We start from the raw sequence: 23,594 nt of genomic DNA, 5'->3' as shown, positions 1-23,594 counted from the left end.
ATTTTGCGGCTTGCGGTTCAGAAAGCTCGCCTTGATCAAAGCCCAATGATGGTTCAAGGCAATATGGTTTTATTTTATGCTGATTTAAGTCAGGAGATTATTAATTGACGGAAAGAGTTTAATCTGGTCAAAGCAGTTCTGTGGAAGAAAGGGTATAAGTTTACTTTACTTTATGGGCCTGATCAGTCTCAATGTTTTGAGAGTCCTTATGGTGCATTAACTTTTGTGAATTCCTTCCCAGATTTGAAGGAATTAATGGGGAAAATGTCCGAGGGTAAGATTGGTATGGGTATGGGGAAAAGAAGTTGGAATCAGAATTGGTGAGTGTTGTTGAAGATGAAGCTCAAGCTCAATGTGGGTGTTATCACTGGGATGACTGATGGGTTTTAATGTTCAGTTGGGGGGTGGTGGTTGACTCGACTACTTCTAAAGTCATCTGCCACTTGTGGTATTAGCTGCACCTGGTCCACAGAGGGGGATCCGACTCTTATACTCATAGGTTTTTTTACAGGATTTTCTTCTTTGAAAAGAGGGGTTTGTGAAGAGCATTTACTTGTGTGAAGTGTCAATCTCAGGAGGAAATTAAGTTATGGCTCATTTCAATTTTGTGATCTTTAATGTTAAAGGACAATAATCCGATTGAAAGAAAGTGAATATTGGCATATATAAAGAAAATGAAGGTTGATCTTGCTTTTTTGCAAGAAACTCATATGTTTGAGAAAGAACATATGAAATTGAAAAGAGATTGGGTCGGACATGTTTTTCATCTCCATTTAATTCGAAAGCTCGAGGTGTTGCTACTTTGGTTCATAAGAAGATACCGTTTCAGTTGGAATCATTCTCTGCCAAATCATTTTCTCGAAGACAATCAAGATAACTAACCTGTTCATTGAGCACTGTGCCTGGACTCAGATTCACAAACTCACCTGGCAAGGTCAGCATACAGCCATTGACTAGCTCTACCACTAAACATCCATGATCTGCCCTAACAGCAGTAGGCATGCAAAGGAGAACCATGGCCAAACGTTCGCTCCATGGAGATGCATCACCACCTGCTTTCAATTGTCAATGGAAACGCTCAAAGAAGCTGTTTGCCTGAAATGCTCAGCGATAATTCAGGTTGTGCCCAGAGAATCAGTGAGAGCTCGGACCAATGCTGACTCGAACTGAAACCTTTGATCTGTTGTAGTAGTGCCCAGAACACCAAAAGATGGAATCCAATGATCCACAAAAGCCCAAACAATTGTCTCTGCAGAGATGCCGATGATAGGAATTTCATCCTGCCACCTGGTCGTCCAGTCCTCACATGTGAGCAGATAAGTACATTGCCGAGTTGGCAGAAGTGGACCTTCCAAGCCACAAGGTGCACGTGCTGGAAATGGGAATCCAAAACAACAAAATCCCCCAGCTTGAATTTCATGTGCCTGGAGACTTAGGGTATTGAACCAGCAAGCGATTCCTTGCCCATAATCCAACATTCTGTTCAACATGAAACCAGATAAAAATCTTCCTTAACCAGTTTGATTGATGCTCTTCTACCAGGAAGAGATAGATTGTGAAGAGAAAATCTCTTGCCTCATAGCCACCACACAAACGGCAGAGTCCTTCCTGTTGGGGGAAAAAAAAATCACAAACCAACTTTTCACCTGATTCATCCAGGGTCACATCTTGAAGATGGAGACCAGAGTTGATCTGGTTTCACCTGATGAAATCGGCATCCGTGTGCCGTGCATGAGCCATGGCACTGAAATCGATGGCAATTGTTGGATGTAATGTCGCGCCTGGATCGGGCACCAGCCACAGCATTCACTTTTCCTCAGATATGCTGTGTGTCCGATGAAAATTGTAGGATGAACTCCAAGTGCCAAATCTCTCTGTGCAAATAGAGATGTGTGCTTCTACTTTCAGAATGCAGAAGAGGCTGGTGGTCTGTACAAATTGTGTAACAATGACCTTCCAATAAAAAGCTGAAATATTGAATTGGAAATTTGGATTCATGAGAGAATTACAAATAAATTTGTTTCAAAATTGTATCTACTATTTCAAGAGGAATCTCCAAACCCAGACTTGAATAAATCAAAAGAAAGATGGGAATTGCATTTGGGAACTGAAATTGACCCTTTTTGCTTGTCTGACATTTGTTGAGACAGTAATTAATGTTTTTGATAGATTAGTTAATTACAAATTTATTCATCAATTATATTTAATGCTATATCAATTAATTTATTGCAATTTTTTCAAATTTATGTCTTAGATGTGGCACAGAAATTGGTACGTTTATACATTCTCTTTGGTCATGTCTCAAGGTGACATCATTTTGGAAAGATCTGGGCAAGTTTTTGGAACAAATTATAATAATGTTTACCATCAACACCTGAGCATTTACTTTTGGGAAATGTATATGATTTGGAAGCCTAATTCAATTTCTCAAAGAACAATTAATTATTTTTATAAGTTGCATTGACAGTGGCCAGGAGATGTATAGCAATTCCATGGAAATCTGAATCCCATCTTAAAATTGATTGTGGGGAAATGCAAAATTGTATTCCCTTAGCAAAGGTGATGTATAATATTAACTGGGTATGATACATTATTCAAAATATGGAAACCATATTTAGATATGGGTTTGGATATCTAATGTATTTACTTCTCCACCCCACCACCACTTTTCATTAATCTTAATGGTTGAACCTTATCATGTTGGTTTAATTCTAATTTTTTTTAATGTCCTGCCTTTCCTTTTGGGAGGAAATAGTTATCACAGGAGCTTTGAACCTAGATCTGTTTTTTTTTTCATTATACTTTTCTTCTCTTCTCACTTTTACGGACAGTACAACCATTTATTTGTTATTCTATTTTGATCAATGTATCATTTGGATACGATTCTGGTATTATATTGTACTGTATACAAAACTATAAATTAAAAAAAAAACTGAAATGTTTCACTGCGAGATAGATAGCTCAGAGTTCTTGCCCAAATGTACTATACTTTGCCTGAGCCGGTGACCACTTGGCTGAAAAAAAACACCGGAGGTTCCAATTGCCCACAGACTCGTTGTTCGAACACTGCTCCCACAGCACTGTCAGATGCATCTGTGGTAAGAGAGCAAGATCTTGGGCATTTGATGTACAACCTTAGTGACATATGTCAGAACAGTGTTCACATCATGGAAAGCATAAAAAGGATGGTCTCCCAAAGATAATGTCTTTTTGAAGCAGAGATCAGATCCTTTGAGTCGTACAGCAAGAGGTGTAGTGGCATTCACCAGGAAACAGCAATAAAAATCCCTCATACCTCAAAACCATCACAACTGGCCAAACGTAACAGAGGGAGGAAATTCTCAAATTTCACGCACTTTCCATTCATCAGGCAAAATACCATGTGGCATAACTCTAGCTCCCAAAAATACAAGATCAGGAACACCAGAAACACTTTCCTGGGATTGATCACGGTACCACATTCCTCAAGCCTTAGAAACAATGAGATAAGGTGGCTCTTGTGCTCCTCTTCATCCACACTTACAACCAGATCTCCTCAATCAACACAAGCACCAAACAAACCCATGGACAGTGAGTTCGTGGTCCATGAACCACTGGAATTTCTGAGCTGCATTCCATAGACCGAATGGTTTTCTCAGAAACACAAACATGCCGAACGGGAGCATCACTGCTGTCTTTGTGACATCCAAAGACTCAAATGGAATATAATAGTAAGCACATTCTAGATCTATTTTGGCAAATGCAGATTTGCCATGGAGGTTTGCTGAGAAGTCTTGTCAATTTGGAATATTGTATCAGTCAGGCATGGTGGAATTGTTCAGGGGACGATCATCTCTGCAAGGCTGCCAATCCCTAGTTTGTTCAGAACCACATACAATCGTGAAGCCCAGCAGCTGTCAGATCTGTGGGCTAGGCACAATTCTTGCCATTCCAATTTTGAGATTTTAAGATAATCCGGGGTATTACAAGCCTGCGTCTCATAGACCCTGCCTTTATATGGTGGCTTATTGCATGTCTGCACACCATTATGATGGGGACACGAGGCGAGGAAAAGACTTGAGGAAGGCTTGGAAAGGGCAGGAGCCAGGTTGAAGACTTGTCAGGCAGCAGATGGCATTGGAAGGACAATAAATGTAGCTCACTTGCATTCAAGAGCTGCAGTCCACACAACGGCATTTTGACAAATACATCACTGAAAAATGTGACAAGAAATTCTCTCCCAAAGTGGAACTGGCCACATTTACAACTGAAAACCCACCCAAAACGATGTGAAGCTGAAATGAAATGCAAGTGACCTCTGGGATTATTTGAATAAGAGAATCATTTGTAGCTGAATGAACACATGACATATTAGCAAATCTATGTTCCTCAGGAGTTGGAGGGACAGGCACCGCTCCAAAGTGACAGATAGTTTTGGAGTTTTACATAGAGATGCCAAACTAATAACCTATTCTAACAACTGCCTAGAATTGTTCCATTTTTCTCAGTTGCCTTCGATAATCTCTCCCAAATGAGGACAAAGGAACATCGAATCTGCTCCGTAAACTGAAACAAAACTATTTCTTGATTTAATACTCAGTGATCTGGCTTCCACTACTGTATGTGGCAGCGGTTCCACAGATCCACGACCCTCTGGCGAAACAAGTTCTTCCTAATCTCTGTTTTATAGGATAACCTCTAATTTTCTTGTCCTCGATTCACCCACCAAGGGAACCATCTTACCCGCATCCACCCTATCTAAACCTTTCAATACACAAAATCCCTCCATGAGATTTCTTCTTTAATTTCCTGTACTCCAATGAATACAACCCAAAAGCTGTCAAACACTCCTTGTACGTTATCCTTTGCATTTTGGGAATCATCCTAGTCATTCTCCTCTGCACCCTCTCCAACAACATCACATCCTTTCTCACATAGGGGGCCCAAAACTGCACACAGTACTTGAAATGAGGTCTCACCGGTGCCCCATAGAGCCTCATCAACACCTCTTTACTCTTGTACACTATTTCTCTTGGTATGAATGCCATCATAGCATTCGCTTTCTTCATAACCAATTTCACCTGGTCATTAACTTTTAGGTGTCCTTGCACAAGGACACCCAGGTCCCTTTCCACATCCAAGTCTGAATTTTCATCCCATCCAAATAGTATGCTTCCTGTTTATTTCCACTGCCAAAATGTACAACAGTAAATTTCTTGGTGTTAAATCTCATCTGCCATCATTTTGTCCAGTTTCCTAATCTGTTTATATCCTTCTGCAACTTTACGGTTTCTCCACTTCCTACTCTGTCCCCTATCTTGGTGACCTCCGCAAATTTGGCCACAAAACCATTTAAATCACAATCCAAATCATTAATTTATTTTTCCTTGGAATATATCTATCCTGCATTCCTTTTATTACTGCCACATGCCATTCCAGAATCGATCATCACTGAACCTGAACATGTTTATTGTGATGAACGTCTTCCAATAAATGTTCTGGGTTTAATTTTTTTAAATCTTGTTGTGGTTCCTCTTCATCACCTCTTTGGAAGCTGAATTCACAAAATTTTCCAAATATTTTTTCAGCAATAATTCTGTGGTACAGAGGATTACTCATCTTTCCTCGAGGTTAAAAGTTGCATTTTGATTTTCTTCTCTCAACTGAACATTGTACAAGGTGAAGGCTGATTAAAATGGATTCAGTAATGATGGCCTTCAAACTTTGCATTTTTGCTGTGGCTTGAATGACAAACTGCTGTTTCTATGGGGAATTAACTCATGGAAATGTTCTAAATACATTCATTGGAGATAGACCTCTGTGAAAAGTTTACTGCCCATCAGCAACAATCCTTGAAAAGAGATGAATCATCACCCAACAGAGCAGCCCAGGAATAGGCCATTTGGTGAACAATGTCTGTGGTGACCATGATGCTCATTGAAATTAATCCCATCTGTCAGCACATGGTCCATACACATCACCCATTCCCTTTTGTTCATGTGCCCAACCACATGCCTCTTAAATCGTGGTGATTTCACCACTATCCTGGCCATGTGGGCCAGACCCCCACCGCATTGTGCAAAACCCTGCCTCACTTGTCTCCTTTTCCCCTCTCATGTTCAATATAGGGATCGTAGTATTTTTACATCTCCCACGGGGGCCGGGAAAGAAGAAATCTGTCTTCTCCAGGACTACAATAATTGGATAAATTTCAACCAGGTCATCTCTCACCCTCCAATGCTCCAAAGAAAAGTATCCAAATTTGTCCAACTTCTCCTCAGAGCCAATGCTCTATCCCAAGCAAACCCCAGATGAATTCCTTTTGTCATGCAGCAACTAGAATTGCAGAAAATACTCAAAATGTGGCCTAATCACATTTAATACTTAATGCCCTGCTCAATGAAGAATACTTTCTTTAACACCCTACACTTGTGTTGCCACTTTCAAGGAGCTCACGCTTGTACCCCAAGATCCCTCTATGCAACAGTATGACAAGTCCTCTCGAAGAGCAAGACACGTCCAGATTAAACTCCATCTGCCATTTCTCTGCCCACATTTAAAAGTTATCGGTTTGGAAGGGAGAATACGAGGGGAACTCGGTGAATCAGCAGGAGAGAGAGTGAAACCTGTGGAGGGGGGAAGTGGTGGACAGGTTACATGATTTTGGAAAATTCCATATGCATACTATCGAGTCACAAATGCAATAAGAGATGGTTCCTCTGGATTTGACCTCACCCTGACAATGGAGGAGGCAGAAGACAAAGGTCAGTGTGAGAATGGAATGGAACTTAAAACGGCTTGTGACCATGAGCCAAGATGGCCATTGTGATCAAATTGGAGGTGCTCAGCCAATCTGTCATTTACTCTGCATTGGGTTTCCTGCCACAGAGAGAACAGACATGGTTGGAGGAGGTGATTGTGAAACTTTACCCTGCATGAGAATCCCTCGATGGTGGTAAATGATGTAGATTGCAGGAGAAAATGACCGAGGAGGGGGAGGAATTAGGAGTCTGTAATTAGTTGAAAGATCCTACTGCAAGATTCATCAACAACGAGTAGTAAAGTAGCTTCAGTCTATTCTCCCTCTCAGAAAGATTTAGTTAATAAACAAAACAATATTTCAGCACAGCCAGGGGCAAAAGGGCTCTTAATTTATTCTTACAATCAACAGACTTTGAAATTACCCACCGTAAATGACTCAAAATTCAATTCTAGATTCTCTTCTGGTGGAAGTATAAGAGCCGCTGTCTTGCTTAATCAGATTAGCCTATTCTGAGTTTCCATTTTGACTTTCACACCATCAAATGCAAGCCCCAGTTTTGTTCCCCAACTATTTTCTATCCTTACCCTCTTTGCAATCTCATCTGCCTGAAATTGGAACAAACAACAGCCAATTTTGCCATGTATAAATCAAAATAATTTACCCACAGTTTCACATCACTGTAGCCACTGAGGGATAACTTGTGCCCATCAGGAAACTGCACCACCCACTACAGGGTGCTATTTACCTTGGTGTTAATGACTCTTTTCCAGTGTTACTTTCAGACATAATGACATATTCAACATGCACAATATTTATTTTCTTACTGACCAAAACTATAAAGCATTGTGTGAAAAGGTAAAAAACTCAAGTCAACCAGGAGATACAAATTTCTGACTGCAATGTTGCTGCCCAAATTTGCTACATTATTGAAGTCTCACAGAGCTTACAACAGATATTCAAATCAAGCAATAACAGAAATAACAGAATATTACGGCACGGTACAAGCCCTTTGACCCACGATGTTTTGTTGATCTTGATATTTCCAACAAAAAAAAACCCTGTAGCAGCTTCTGCGGTAGATGCTACTAAATAAAGGAAAACACATACAAAGGTAGTCAACTCAAGACTGGTTTATTGCAGACATACAGACCTTTTATTCCCTGCCTCTCAATGAGAACATTAGTGAACACCTGGTCCAGAGGACCAGCAGGTTAAAGCTACCAGCCATTTGTGCCCCGTGCCTTTAGGCAGGGGCTTCATCTGATCCACTCACTGTACTTTGGTGCCGAGCACTGTTAGCCTGCGACGTGTCAGGTAAGTCTGTGAACTGACGGTGGCATTGCGTCCGCTACAACCCTGTTTTTCTTTCACCCATGTAAACCTGTCTTAGAGTCTCTTAAATGCACCTTACGTGATATTGTAATGGATAAATATATTTGGAGAATTTGGTAATATTTGGGATTTTGGTAAGATTTAGATTAGGTTACATACATACACACACATATATTATAAAACATTTTATTTGAAAGACTGAAGAAATATTGAAGATCTCTGGAGAAAGTTATTCACATTCACAAGTTGGTGTTAGTCGAACTGATGTCATAAAATGAATGACCATTGTTTGGAAATGGAGCCAGGATGGCTACAAGTACTTTTCTGCAGGGTGCTTAGAGGAAAGTCACACGTGGGTTTTGTTTATCTAACAACAGCTTGAGCAGAAGAAAGAACTCCTGTTGTTTGGAATAAGATGAATGGAACTATGTAATAGCTTGCAAAAAGAAGTTACCATCTGGAAAATCCTGATGGGGCAAGTTTCCTCAGCCAGACATTGAGGTGACTAATGAAGGTACCTCAGTTGTGGAAATCCTGGAACAACAAATCTCTAAAAACCCTACAAGAACCTTCCTGAGCAGGAAACATTTACCTTTCGAGCACCAAAACCTGGTGAAATTTAGAAACGTTTAATTCTGTGCACAGCAGAAGAATTGCTTGCATCCAGATAACTTGGAAGAAGGAGAAGTGAGATTGAACAATATCTGCTTAGATAATGACATTGGGAATGTTCAAAGTAGGAAATGGGTTCTACCAGCAGGAGTTTCTATTTGATAAAAAATATTGATAGGTGGCTGGCAACATACGTTTCTTAAAAATTAATACTCTACCCTCTCCCTCCCTAAACCACATTCAGCCCCATGACATCTTTCCACATTGCATTACTGGGACCATCAAGGACCTGACCCATTTCCCATCTCTCCTTGCAATGCCAATATGGCAGCTGCCATTAAGAACTGACAAATCATATGCAAGATGAACATCATCATGACATCCTGCTTAAAAAGAAGGGTCAACAAACCTTCCTAATTTTGTCACTACATTTTTATTTCGATTCCCATGGGGCATGAGCAAAAAATGTCCCATCCATTGGCTCACCAAATTATGAGTAAAATCATGATCCCTGTTCAAGAAAACCCATAACCTTCAATGGTACACAGATAATCTAGGAAGAATTCTGTAATAAAGTTGAATGAAACATTGAAAGAATTTCCCGCTTATAAACACTGAGATTGTAGCATGCCAAGTGACCAGGTGAGCAATAAGAGGCCAAATCACTGCCACACTCGGATAGTCCAAGATGGCACGGACTCCCCTTCACTGACGAGAAGGAGCCCACTCCTAGCACCATGTATGGGCTGAGGAGCCCTCCACTTCCACGTAGAGGCAGACAGCTGGAGAGTGACGCCATGACACAATGACGTAAATCGGGAAGTCAGGGAGTACGTCACCAGAAGTGGGTGGGCCAGCGAGCACATGTGGGGAATTTAAAACAGTAAAGCCAGTCTTTGGTTTACTCTCACCTTGGGTGGAAGTCTCTTTATTTGGTAGCGCTGCCACAGCAGATGCTACAAGGCGATAACTTCTTACTTGCTGCAACCAAACAGGTCTGCATGATACACCAACCTAAATAGAAAACATGTCCAGAAATCCCAGAGATCATAAATTCAAAAGGATTGGTGAAATCTTTACCCTGTATTTTTAACACCAAAGTCCCTATATTTTTAAGCCATTCGGACAGGTAACTGAGAAACATTACATTTTAAACACATGGTACGTCAGGATCAGAAGGATTGGAGCATTATTGTTCAAGAGACACAACTTTTAAAATAATAACATCTAACTTTATGAAGAATGTGATGCTACAACAGGAACAACGGATGGAATCAGACACATTCTATGAACATTTGGAAGCAAAAAAAAATGGATTGGTTTTCCATCCCTTCCTAAGCGACCCAATGACCCCAAGTCCTTCCCGACTTGCGACCGCAATGGAACCCAAAAGTTCAGTCAGATACCACAATGGACGCAAGTCGGAGTTTTCCCCCCCGTGCGAGGAGCCCTGAAGTCTTAGAGTCTATTTTTAAAATAAAATGATTTTCAAAGGTGAACAGAGACACGGGACACGTAAAACCCAAAATGTGCGGATTGACTTTGGGACTCAGTGTCTCAGGGTCCATCGGTTGGGGAAGCCATCTTAATTTCAGTGCGCATGCGCGACTTGTGGCTTTGCTGAGTGGCCCGTCAGTCGGCACGTGCCTATTAGCCGCACATGCGCAAACCCAACTCCAAGTCGCAAATCCACCGCGCATGCGCCAACCAGACTTCCAAACTTCTTCTTGCCCCTCCCCCGCCCCTTTCCCGCTGCCAGTTACCCCACGGCCTCCGGCCTCGCCCTGTCGGCGCCATCAGGCCTCGCACCGACGCCTCGGCTCCACTCAAACACCCCGCCGGTACCGGCCGCTCCCGGGTGGGGCCCAGAGGGCTGCCGGTCGCCCGTTTTCCCTGGACCGCGCGGCTGAGGAAGGTCCCGGCGCCTCCGCCAACTTCCTCCCATTCGCGCCCGCGGCGACGCGACGGACCCCGAGCAGATGACGTCGCCGCCAACGTCCCGCCTCCTCACAGCAAGAGCCAATCAGCCCGCGAACCCACCCATCAATCCAACCCGACCCCAGCGTCTCATCCAATAGCGGCCTCACCGAATCAACCCTTGAGTCGCGCAACTACTTGTCCTGGTGAATGTCTATTGCTGCTGGGTTTTAGGGTCCTTTGGGCTCATAACACCATAGTCTGGTGACGTACATGGACCTCCTTCCCACTCCATCCATTTTGGACCCCCACATGAAGAGTGAAACTGCTCCAGCCAGGGCAGAGGTGTGTGAGATGGGCCTGGTGGGAGATGGGGGTTTGGAGATGGGCCTGGTGGGTGACAGGGGACAGTATTGGGGATTAACCCAGAGGATGGAGACCACCCCCGGAGCTCCGGTTCACCAATGGGTCACTCACCTTGGCCCACGGTCGTGCGTTGATCTGCGGGAATGTGAATTAGATGCAGTTGAGGTTCATCTCCCGGGTCTGCTCCCTGGTTGAGGTCCCCAACACCTGTTGGGACAGAAACCACTTTCACCACTGGTTCGGGGTGGAGCAACAGGAGGGTGACAAGGGGAGGGGATGCAATGTATGCGTACCAGGTCAGGGACATGGGACGAGCCCAAGAACTGGAGTGGTGGTGAAGGCTGAAATCTTAGGGGCATTTAAAAGGCTCACCAAGTGTCACAATTTCCCAATAACCGATCGGCTGCTTAGACTTTAAGAAATGTCTTCAATGAAAATGAAATATCCTTGGAATTCTCTACCCTATTGAATGTGACTGTGCACCTGGCTGGAGGTATTTGGACATACTATATAAACCTTGCTAAGTACCAGTGCAGGTTGGAAACGTTCGACTTCCTTGGGGGTCAAATCAACAGGCACGGAACTAAACCCTGCTTGAAAAGGTAGAGGTTGTTCAGTGCTTCCCCAAACCCCACATAATGAAGGGGCTGCAAGAATTCACTGGTACCATTAATTTTTATCACCGATTCATACCGGTAGTGGCCCACATCATGCGGAGAAAGGTAAAAACATTACCTGGGACAATGATGATTTGGAGGCGTTCCAGAAGGCCAAGGATGCACTGGCCAACACAACCCTTGTGGTACACGCCAGGCCAGAGACACCCACCACTCTCACAGTAGATGCTTCCAGCACAGCAGTAGGGGGTGCACTGGAGCAATTCATCGAAGGGGAATGGCAGCCTCTGTCCTTCTTTAGCAGACACCTCTGGCCACCTGAACTCAAATACAGTGTCTTTGACTGAGAACAATTGGTGCTGTACCTGGCAGTCAGGCACTTAAAGTATTTTTGGAAGGTAGACAATTCAGTGTCTTCATGGACTAGAAGCCATTAACTTTTGCCTTCCATAAAGTGTTGGACCTGTGGTCGGCCAAGCAGCAGCGACTCCTCTCATATGAGTCTGAGTTCACTACAGACATTCAACACATCGTGGGTGATGCACTGCCCCACCCCCGCAATCAAGTCTGACCAGGCCCTGTCCCAGTGAATAGACTATTTAGCCCTCGGCAGGGGACAGCAGGATGACCCTGATATTCTTGCAAGCAAGACAGCAGTGTCCAGGCTCAGGCTGGAGGATGTTAACATCGACCCTGGTAAGTAGACGCTCCTCTGCGGCATTCCAATGGCAAATCCCACCTCATCGTGCCGACAGCATGGAGATGGCAGTTTTATGATGAGGTGCACAACCTGACGCACCCGGCCATCAGTACTGTCAAAATGGTGGTCAATAGGTTTGTCTTGCTGAGCCTTCAGAAACAGGTTGTCAGTGGGCCAAGGCCTGTACACTCTGCCAGATGATCAAAATGCAGACATACGTGAAGGCACCACCCCAGACATTCGAGCCAGCATCACATAGGTTCAGCCACATCTACAATGACATTGTGGGGTCACTTCCGGCCTCCCGCGGGATGAGTTACCTTCTCACCATGATTGACTGCTCCATGAGGTTCCCCGAGGCGGTCCAGCTGGCTGACACAACCACTTGTGTCCTCCATTAAATTGGAAGCGGTAATAAATATGAACGAAAGTTTGATAATAAATAGTCTCCCTTGCAGTTGGGGTACAATGTATTTCTTAAGATCAGAGGAATCCTGGAGCCAAGACAAAGTGATCCTGTGTTTCCCAAGGATTTGATTGAGTTGTTGGGGTAGTTGAAAGTGAAAGGTCCGAAAGGTCTCCTGCTCCTTCCACTGCCTTTGTGTTCTGTCTTGCGATGCTGATTGGGTTCACCTGTGTGTTCGCTCAATCGCTCGCTGATTGGTTGCTTCAGTTGCGCGAGCCAATGGGTTGATTCGGTGAGGCTGCTATTTGATTGGACGCTGAAGTCGGGTTGGATTGATGGGCGGATTCGCAGGCTGATTGGCTTGTGCTGTGGGGAGGCGGGACGTTTGCGGCGGCATCGTCTGCTCAGGGTTCGTCGTGTCCCCGCTGGCCCAACGGGAAGAAGTTGGCGGCGGCGCCGGGATCCACAGCCGCGTGGTCCAGGGCAAACGGGTGACCAGCAGCCCGCTGGGCCATACCCGGGAGCGGCCGGTACCGGCGGGGTGTTTGGGTGAAACCGAGGCGTCGGTGCGAGGCCTGATGGTGTCGATAGGGCGAGGCTGGAGGCCGCGGTGTTACTTGCAGCGGGAGGGGGCGCGGAACGTGATTGGCAAGTCTAGTTGGCGCATGCTTGATGAGTTTGCACATATCTTGCAGATACGCATGTGCCGATTGAGGGCCACGAAGTGAACTGTTTGCGCAAGCGCCAACTGACGTCTGGCGCATGCGTACAGAAATTAAGATGGCTGCCCCAGCCAATGGACCCTGAGTCACAAAGTCAATCCGTACATTTTGGGTCTTTTGTGCCCTGTGTCTCTGTTCTCGTTTGTCAAATCATTTGATTTTAAAAATAGGCTCTAAGACTTCAGGGGTCCTCACACGCGGTCTAAACCCCGACTTGCGACCATCGTGGGCACCCTCCCAGGACGCGACCATTGTGGTACTACGGTCGCAGGTCGGTGAGGACCTGTCGGGGTCATTGGGTCGCCTTGGAAGAGATGGAAAACCAATTCGTTTTTCTTTGCTTCCCAATGCTCATAGAATGTGTCTGATTCCATCCGTTGTTCCCGTTGTAGCATCACATTCTTCATCAAGTTAGATGTTATTTTTTAAAGTTGTGTCACTTGAACAATAATGCTCCAATCCTTCTGATCTTGACGTACCATGTGTCTAAAATGTAATTTTTCTCAGTTACTTGTCCAAATTCCTTGAAAAATATAGGGACTTTGGTGTTATTTTGGCCACATTTCGAGTGTTTTCTGCAATTCTAGTTGCTGCATGACAAAAGGAGTTTATCAGGGGGTTGCTTGGGATAGAGCATTGGGTCTGAGGAGAGGATAGTTTGGATAGTTTTCTCTGGAGCATTGGAAGCTGAGTGATGACCTGGTTGAAATTTATCCAATTATTGTAGTCCTGGAGAAGGTAGATTTCTTCTTCCCCCTCCCCTGTGGGAGATGTAAAAATACTACGATGCCTATATTGAACATGAGAGGGGAAAAGGAGAGAAGTGAGGCAGGTTTTTGCACAGTGCGGTGGGAGTCTGGTCCACGCTGCCAGGATAGTGGTGAAATCACCACGATTTAAGAGGGTTTTGGTTGGGCACATGAACAAGAGGGAATGGGTGATGTGTATGGACCATGTGCTGACAGATGGGATTAATTTAAATGAGCATCATGGTCACCACAGACATTGTTCACCAAATGTCCTATTCCTGGGCTGCTCTGTTGGGTGATGATTCATCTCTTTTCAAGGATTGTTGTCGATGGGCAGTAAACATTTCACAGAGGTCTATCTCCAATGAATGTATTTAGAACATTTCCATGAGTTAATTCCCTGTAGAAACAGCAGTTTATCATTCAAACTGTGTAGCCACAGCAATAATGCAAAGTTTGAAGGCCATCATTACTGAATCCATTTTAATCAGCCTTCACTTTGTACAATGTTCAGTTGAGACAACAAAATCAAAATGCAACTTTTAACCTCTAAGAAAGATGAGTAATCCTCTGTACCACAGAATTATTGCTGAAAAAATATTTGGAAAATTTTGTGAATTCAGCTTCCAAAAAGGTGATGAAAAGGAACCACAACATGATTTAAAAAAATTAAACCCAGAACATTTATTCGAAGATGTTAATGACCAGGTGAAATTAGTAATGAAGAAAGCGAATGCTATGTTGGCATTCATTTCAAGAGAAATATGTACAAGAGTAAAGAGGTGTTAATGAGGCTCTATGGGGCACAGGTGAGACCTCATTTTGAGTCTTGGTGCAGTTTTGGGCCCCCTATCTGAGAAAGGATGTGATGTTGTTGGGGAGGGTGCAGAGGAGAATGACGAGAATGATTCCCAGAATGCAAAATATAATGTATGAGGAGTGTTTGACAGCTCTTGGGTTACATTCATTGGGATATCGGAAATTAAAGAAGAAATCTCATGGAGACATTTTTTATTTTGAAAGGTTTAGATAGGGTGGATGCGGGTAAGATGTTTCCCTTGGTGGGTGAATCGATGACAAGAAAATTAGAGGTTATCCATCCAAAACAGAGATTGGGAAGAACTTCTTTTGCCAGAGGGTCATGGAGCTGTGGAATTTAATGCCTCATACAGTAGTGGAAGCCAGATCACTGGGAGTATTCAAACAAGAAATAGACAAGTATCTCGTTAGTGAGGGCATGAAGGGATATGGGGAAAAGTGTGGAAATTGGAAGGAGTGTAGAGTAGCTCAGTGTGTATTTATGGAGCAGGCTCAATGGGCCTGGTGGCATTGTTCTCCTCCTTTGTTTTGGGATCTTGTTCTCATTTGAGAGAGATTATCGAAGGCAACTGAGAAAAATGGAAACTGGAGGAAATTGTTGGAGTAGGTTATTTGTTTACCATCTCTATGTAAAAGTTCAAAATTTTCTGTCAGTTTCGATCGGTGCCGGTCCCTCCAATCCTTGAGGAACATAGTCTTTCTAATATGTCATGTGTTCTTTCAGCTACAAATGATTCTCTTATTCAAACATGGCCAGAGGTTACTCATGCTTCATTTTAGTCTTGCCATCTTTTTGGGTAGTTTTTCAGTTGTAAATGTGGCAAATTCCATTTTGGGAGTGAATTTCTTGTCACATTTTTCCGTGATGTATTTGAAAAAACGTTGTGTGGACTGCAGCTCTTGAATGCAAGTGAGCTGCATTTGTTGTCCTTCCAATGCCACCTGCTGCCTGACAAACCTTCAACCTGATTCCTGCCCTTTCCAAGCCTTACTCGTGTTTTCCTTGCCTCATGACCCCATCGTAACGGTGTACAGACATGCAATAAGCCACCATATAAAGGCAGGGTCTGAGACGCAGGCTTGTAATACCCCCAGATTATCTTAAAATCGCAAGATTGGATTGGCAAGAGTTGGGCGTATTCCACAGATCTGACAGCTGCTGGGCTTCACGGTTGCATATGGTTCTGAAAAAAACTAGGGATTGGCGGCCTTGCAGAGATGATCGTCCCCTGAACAATTCCACCAAGCCTGACTGATAAAATATTCCAAATTTACAAGACTTCTCAGCAAACCTCCACAGCAAATATGCATTTGCCAAAATAGATCTAGTACCTACTTACTATTAGATTCAATTTGAGTCTCCGGATGTCACGAAGACAGCAGTGATGCTCCCGTTCGGCATTCAGTCTATGAAATGCAGCTCAGACATTTCAGTGGTTCATGGACCACTAATTCACTGGCCTTGGGTTTTTTGGTGCTTGTGTTGATCGATCAGATTCTGGTTGTAAGTGTGGATGAAGAGGAGCACAAGAGCCACCTTATCTCATTGTTTCCAAGACCTGAGGAATGTGGCATCGTGATCAATCCCAGGAAAGTGTTTCTGGTGCTTCTGATCTTGTATTTTTGGGACCTAGAGTTATGCAACATGGTATTTTGCCTGATGAATGGGAAATGCGTGAATTTTGAGAATTTCTTCCCTCCATTAAGGTTGGCCAGTTGTGATGGTTTTTAAGTTGGAGGAATTTTTATTGCTGTTCCCTGGTGAATGCCACAGCATCTCTATTACCTCTTGCTGAATGACTCAAAGGATCTGATGCCTATTTCAAAAAGACCTTAACTTTGAAAGACGATGCCGTGTATGCTTTCCATGATGTGAACACTGTTCTTACAAAGGCCACTAAGCTTGTACATCAAATGCCCAAGGCCTTGCTCTCTTACCACAGATGCATCTGTCAGTGCTGTGGGACCAGTGTTCGAACAACGAGTCTGTGGGCAATTGGAAACTTTGACATTTTTTTTCCAGCCAAGTGGTCACCAGCTCAGGAAAATATAGTACATTTCGGCAAGAACTCTTAGCTATCTATCTCGCAGTGAAATATTTCAGTTTTTAAAAAAAATATATGTATAGTTTTCTATACAGTTCAATATAATTATAGAATCGTATCCAAATGAAACTTACAATTATGAAAATAGAATAAAAAAAATAAATGGTTGAACTGTATAGAAAAGTGAGAAGAGAAAAAAGTATAAAAGATAAAAAATACAGATCTAGGTGCAAAGCTACTGTGATAACTATTCCCTCCCAAAAGGAAAGGCAGGATATTAATAAAATAGTAGAATGAAACCAACATGATAAGTTTCAACCATTAAGATTAAAGAAAAGTGGTGGTGGGGTGGAGAAGTGAATACATTAGATATCCAAACCCATATCTAAATATGGTTTCCAAACTTTGAAGTATGTATCATACCCAGTTCGAATATTATAAGTCACCTTTGCTAAGGGACTACAATTTTGCATTTCCCCACAATCAATTTTAAGATGGGATTCAGATTTCCATGGAATTGTTATACATATCCTGGTAACTGCCAAAGTGACATAAAAATAATTAATTGTTCTTTGAGAAATTGAATTAGGCTTCCAAATCATATACATTTCCCAAAAGTAAAAGCTCAGGTGTTAATGGTAAACATTATGATAATTTGTTCCAAAAACCTGCCCACATTTTTCCAAAATGATGTCACCTTGAGATATCTCCAGATACAATGTATAAATGTACCAGTTTATGTGCCACATCTAAAATATGAATTTGAAAAATTAGGAATAAATTAATTGTTGTAGCTTTAAATATAATTGATGAATAAAGTTATAATTAACTAATCTATCAAAAACAATAATTATTGTCCCAACAAACGTCAGACCAGCAAAAAGGGTCAATTTCAGTTCCCAAATCCAATTCCCATCCTTCTTTTGATTTATTCAAGTTTGGATTTGGAGATTCCTCTTGATATAGTAGATACAATTTTGAAATAAATTTCTTTGTAATTCTCTCATGAATCCCATTTTCCAATTCGATATTTCAGTTTTTTTATTGGAAGGTCATTCTTTGACCATTTGTACAGACCACCAGCCTCTTCTGCATTCTGAAAGTAGAAGCACACATCTCTATTTGCCCAGAGAGATTCGGCACTTGGACTTCATCCTACAATTTTCATCGGACACACAGCACATCTGAGGAAAAGTGAATGCTGTGGCTGGTGCCCTATTCAGGCTCGACATTACATAAAACTACTGCCATCAATTTCAGTGCCATGGCTCATGCACGGCACACTGATGCCGATTTCATCCGGTGAAACCAGATCAACTCTGGTCTCCATTTTCAAGATGTGATGCTGGATTAATCAGGTGAAAAGTTGGTTTGTGATTTTTTTTCCCCCAACAGAAAGGACGAGGCTGTTTGTGTGGGTGGCTATGAGGCAGGAGATTTTCTCTTCACAATCTATCTCTTCCTGGTAGAAGAGCATCAATCAAACTGGTTAAGGAACATCTTACCTGGCTTCGTGTTAAACAGAATGTTGGATTATGGGCAAGGACTTGCTTGCTAAGTCAACGCCCTAAAGTCTCCAGGCACATGAAATTCAAGCTGGGGGATTTTGTTGTTTTGGATTCCCATTTCCAGCACATGCACCTTGTGGCTTGGAAGGTCCACTTCCGCCATCTCGGCAATGTACTTCTCTGCTCACGGGTGAGGACAGGACTACCAGGTGGAAGGACGAAATTCCTATCATCGGCATCTCTGCAGAGACAATTGCTTGGGCTTTTGTGGATCATTGGATTCCATCTTTTGGTGTTCTGGGCACAATTACAACAGATCGAGGGTCTCAGTTCGAGTCAGCATTGGTCTGAGCTCTCACTGATCCTCTGGTCACTACCTGAATTACGGCTAAGCATTTCAGGCCAACAGCTTCTTTGAGCATTTTCATTGACGATCGAAAGCACCATTGACAGCAGGTGGCAAATCATCTACATGAAGCGAACATTTGCCCATGGTTCTCCTTTGCGTGACTACAGCTCTGAGGGCAGATCATAGATGTTTAGTGGTAGAGCTAGTCTATGACTGTATGCTGACCTTGCCAGGTGAGTTTGTGAATCTGAGTCCAAACACAGTGCTCCATGAACAGGTCAGTTTTCTTGATTTTCTTTGAGAAAATGAGATAACTCTGATGTTCTCCTATGTGGCAGCATCTTCTGCAGTGGATGTGCCAAATTATTGTCAACACTGTACTCGTGTGTTTCTTTGACATGATGTTGTTCGTAAACCACTTTAGCTCATTTACGATGGTTCTTTCCAGGTCTTATGACACCATTCATAGTGTTTTGTTATTGACAGGAATGGAAAAGGTAACACTGTTTCCATCAACAATTTGAAGCCAGTGTATTTCGAATGTCCACATTCTGCATCAGGGCCAGAGCAAAAGGACCAGTCGTACCCCTGCATCGCCTGTCTTCCAGTATCATACGAGATCAGGTGAACTGTCAACCCTCCAGACCATTACACTGGGGACAGTTCCATTCAGTCGCCTCCTTGCATGGCTCGGAGGCTGGAGGTGGGGGGGGGAAGGGGGCTGTCACGGTGATGCATCTGCCTGCTTTGGGAACGGTGCCATTTGCCGCTGATGATGTATTTGAAGCATCGCGCTGGAGGAATAGCCCATGTGTCCGAGTGTGTTAAACATCAGTGTATGGGTGATGGATCTCCGATGCAGGAGGAGTAGAGAGAGAGGGTCAGGATTACAATGTGGCAATGAGCCAATGATAAGGTCAAAGGGGTTTGGCTGGGAGGTCTTTCGGGAGTTGAAGAATGCAATGTTGTGTCTGAGGAGGATAAAGAAGGTCGACTCCATTGTCTTCTGGAAGAAACGAGTGAGGGTATTCTTTAATTGTTTGTAAACGATGGTATATCAGTGCCATTACAAATCTAACTCTTCCCTACCTCACACTCATTACCCTCTTTTATTTTTCCATCCATGTATCTTAGAGTGTTTTGAATGTCCTTATTGTACCAGCCCCCACCTCCACCCCAGCAATGCATCCCAGACCCTCACTGCTCTGTAATTTTTTTAAACCTTGTTTAGACGATCAAATCAAAAGATGAATGAAGTTCTACTGCTTCATCTCGTGATCTCATCATCATTTCTTTGCAGATTATGTTTGTCTTAAATAGACACTATGAAGGAGAGGGGGAAGGGTGGATCCCTTATTATATCTGCTGTGCAAATACTGCGAGCTGCATTGTTACACCTCATAGCAACACATGTAACACCTCATCATCAGATTTTTAAGAATACCGGGGAATATTAATGATCTAAAATGCCCAAACTGGGGAAATAAGTCAAGATAAATGCCTCGTATTCCCAAATCGGAATGCACTTTGGAAGGCATCATTGGGTTTTTGTGACTTGCTCGTGAACCAGAACTTCTCTTACATGGGTTCTTGCTCCTAAGACCATTCTCTTGCTTCCATTTCAATGAAGTGGCTACTTTCCCTTCCTGGCTCCCATGTAAGCTCGCTCTGGCTTCTTTTGTACTGACTGTCATTATGTTGTTGCAAAATATTGTCCATCCATCTTTTCTCAAAATCTGAACTAATCCGTACCAATTCACGAAATATTGATGCTCTCCATTTATTGACTTTCTTGATTTGAGTTTCTTCCTGTCCAACATGGTTCGACAGTGGATGGCACAATCGCAACTCTGTTGCGCTGCCAGTGATAGGGATGGGGTTCAAATCCTGCTCTCTCTATGAGGAGTTTCTATGTTCTCCCTGTGTGTGCTTAGGTTTTCCCCAGGGTGGGGGAGGGGCCTCCAAATTTTTCCCACTGTTCAAAAAGTATGGGGGTGTTGAAGGTCAACTGGGAAGCACAGGCTTGTGGGCCTAAAGGGTCTGTTACTGTGTTGTATCTAATCTTAAAGTATTGCATTGACTCTGATATGTCACCAATGTAAATCTTGGTAGTAATGGTGTTCATGATTCTGCTTTGTCTTGATCTCTGCGGCTATTGGCCTCGTCTCTCATGTGAAACCCTATAATTTGGATGATTTTGAATTACCTAGTTGTAAGCAGTATATTTGAATGAATAGCTTTGCTAATTCCTCACCATGTTCATGTTTAAAGTCTATCTATCCTTGTCTGCCCAGGCTGGACTGGAAAATTGTAAATGTTACTCCACTCTTTAAGAAAGAAGAGGCAAAAGACTGTAAATTTTAGACCACATCTTCACATAAAAAAAATAATTATCACGTAAATTATGTTATCTCTTCCAAACAAATACAAGTTTTCATTTTGCCAACGATTCATATTTAAATCCACATCATTTTTCCACGAAATAACAATACATTCCCCAACCAATGCTAATGCGAACCGAATAAACTCAATTTGAGATTTATCCATTCTTAAACCCATTGTTAAAGTTGTAATATACCCCATTTAAAAAAAAAGCAGTGGATCTAACATTAAAGTAGTCTCTAATAAATCCGCCTTAAACTCTTTAATTTTTATCCAAAAAGACTTATTTATCACACAACCAGACAGAATTGGAAAAAAAAAAAGTACCAATTTGAGTCCCACAATTAAAACATAAATCTGAATGACTAAATCCATATCTTTTTAACTTTTCTGGTGTTTAATTCAACTGATGTTGAAAATTGTAGTTCACCAAATTTAGTCACACTCTCTTCACACATAGTAGTCCATCCTTCTTGGGATAATTCTAAGGATAAATCTTTCTCCCATTTAAGCTTTGATTTATCTCAATCTAGATTACCCATTTTCTCTTGCAAAAAAGAATACATTTCTGAAATAAATCAATTTCTGCCTCATTTACAATTAAATTTTAAATTTAGTTAACTTAGGCATGTTCGATTCCCGCCCAAAACTCTTCACTACTGGAGCATGTACTTGAAAATATGCAAGTAAAGAATTTAACGGTACCTCAATATTTTCCTGAAGCCTAACATAAGAAAAAATATCCCATCTTCAAAACAATCTGCTAACACTTGAACACCTATCATCTGGCAAATCTTTAAATACTGAGATTACCCATCGAGAAGGATATGTATTTATCCTGATGTAATGGAATTTGTAATGAAACCTTATCTCCAGTTGCTATTGACAGATTTCTTTTATACCAAGTATCACATAAATGTCATCATACTGCCACATTATAATAATGCAAAAGACGAGGAGTCCATCTAAATATACATTGATGTATAATAGAATGAGAAATCTGTGCTAATAACACTTTAACCCAGTGTGGAGGTTGATTAACATTGAACATCCTATTAATAAATTTTAACTGATAATAAACTAATAATTTAATGAATAATTCTGAAAATGAGGCCATTGTCATCCCTAATGCATATTGCCATGTTAAATTTTGCAACAATACTCTAGCCAATGAACCTTTCTATAAAAATATTCTGATTGCTACATAACTCTTTAAAAAATATGTTTGGACACAAACATGGAATTGATTGAAAAAGATATTGAATTCAAGGAAAAATATTCATTTTTAATACAATTCACATGTGCCATTCATGTCAAAGGAAGATCTTTCCATTTAATTAAATCAGCTTGAATTTTATCAATAGAGAAACATAGTTAAACTTACACATAATCCACATCAACCATTACCTTTAAATATTTAATTTTCTTAGTCCATCTAAGCTGTGTAATCTGTTTACAAGCAGGATAATCTTCCTGTGTAATTGGTAATATGTTCCTCTTATCCCGATTAACCTTATAACCAGACATTTTTCCATATTGAACCAAACAGGTTTGTCGATGTCATAATGATTACTGAGGATTTGTTAAATATATTAGTACGTCATCTGCAAACAAATTAATCTTACGTTCCTCTTCATTTATTTTAATCCCACTAATTTTATCATTTTGTCTTATAGCTTGGGCTAGCGGTTCTATCACCAATGGTGACAAAGGACAACCTTGCCTTGTGGAGTGTGTTAAATTAAACGTATCTGAAATTTGTCCATTTGTCACCATACTCACCAAAGGCCTTTTATACAAGGCTTTAAAACAACCAGGTAAAAAAGTTCCAAACTTAAATCTTTCAAGTATTTTAAATAAAAAGTACCCTTCAACTCGATCAAAGGCTCGATTAAACGTGTTAAATACTTCGCAAGTCTATTGGCCAATACCTTAGTTACTAACTTATAAACTACATTTAATAAAGATATTGGTCGATATGAGGCAACTTTCAATGGGGCTCTTTCTTTTTTGCAATAACTAAGTCTAGGTCTACAAAAGGATTCTGGAAATGCTTTTGCTCTTCTGTAGCTTATTTAAGAACATCCACCAAAACAGGAGACAAGACTTCATAAAATTCTTTACAAAACCCTCCTGTAAACCCATCTTCTCCAGGTGATATTCAATATCGCTTCTTCAATTTCTAAATCACTGAAAGGAACTTCCAATTCTGTCCTATCTTTATCGTCCAAAACTGATACGTTCAAACTACCTAAAAAAGACTCAACACGTTCCTCATCCTGACTTACTTCAAAAGGATATAAATTCTGGTAAAATGAGTGAAACTCA

Source organism: Narcine bancroftii, chromosome 11, assembly GCF_036971445.1.
Source record: "Narcine bancroftii isolate sNarBan1 chromosome 11, sNarBan1.hap1, whole genome shotgun sequence".
NCBI lineage: Eukaryota > Metazoa > Chordata > Chondrichthyes > Torpediniformes > Narcinidae > Narcine > Narcine bancroftii.
This window is presented reverse-complemented; position numbering follows the sequence as displayed.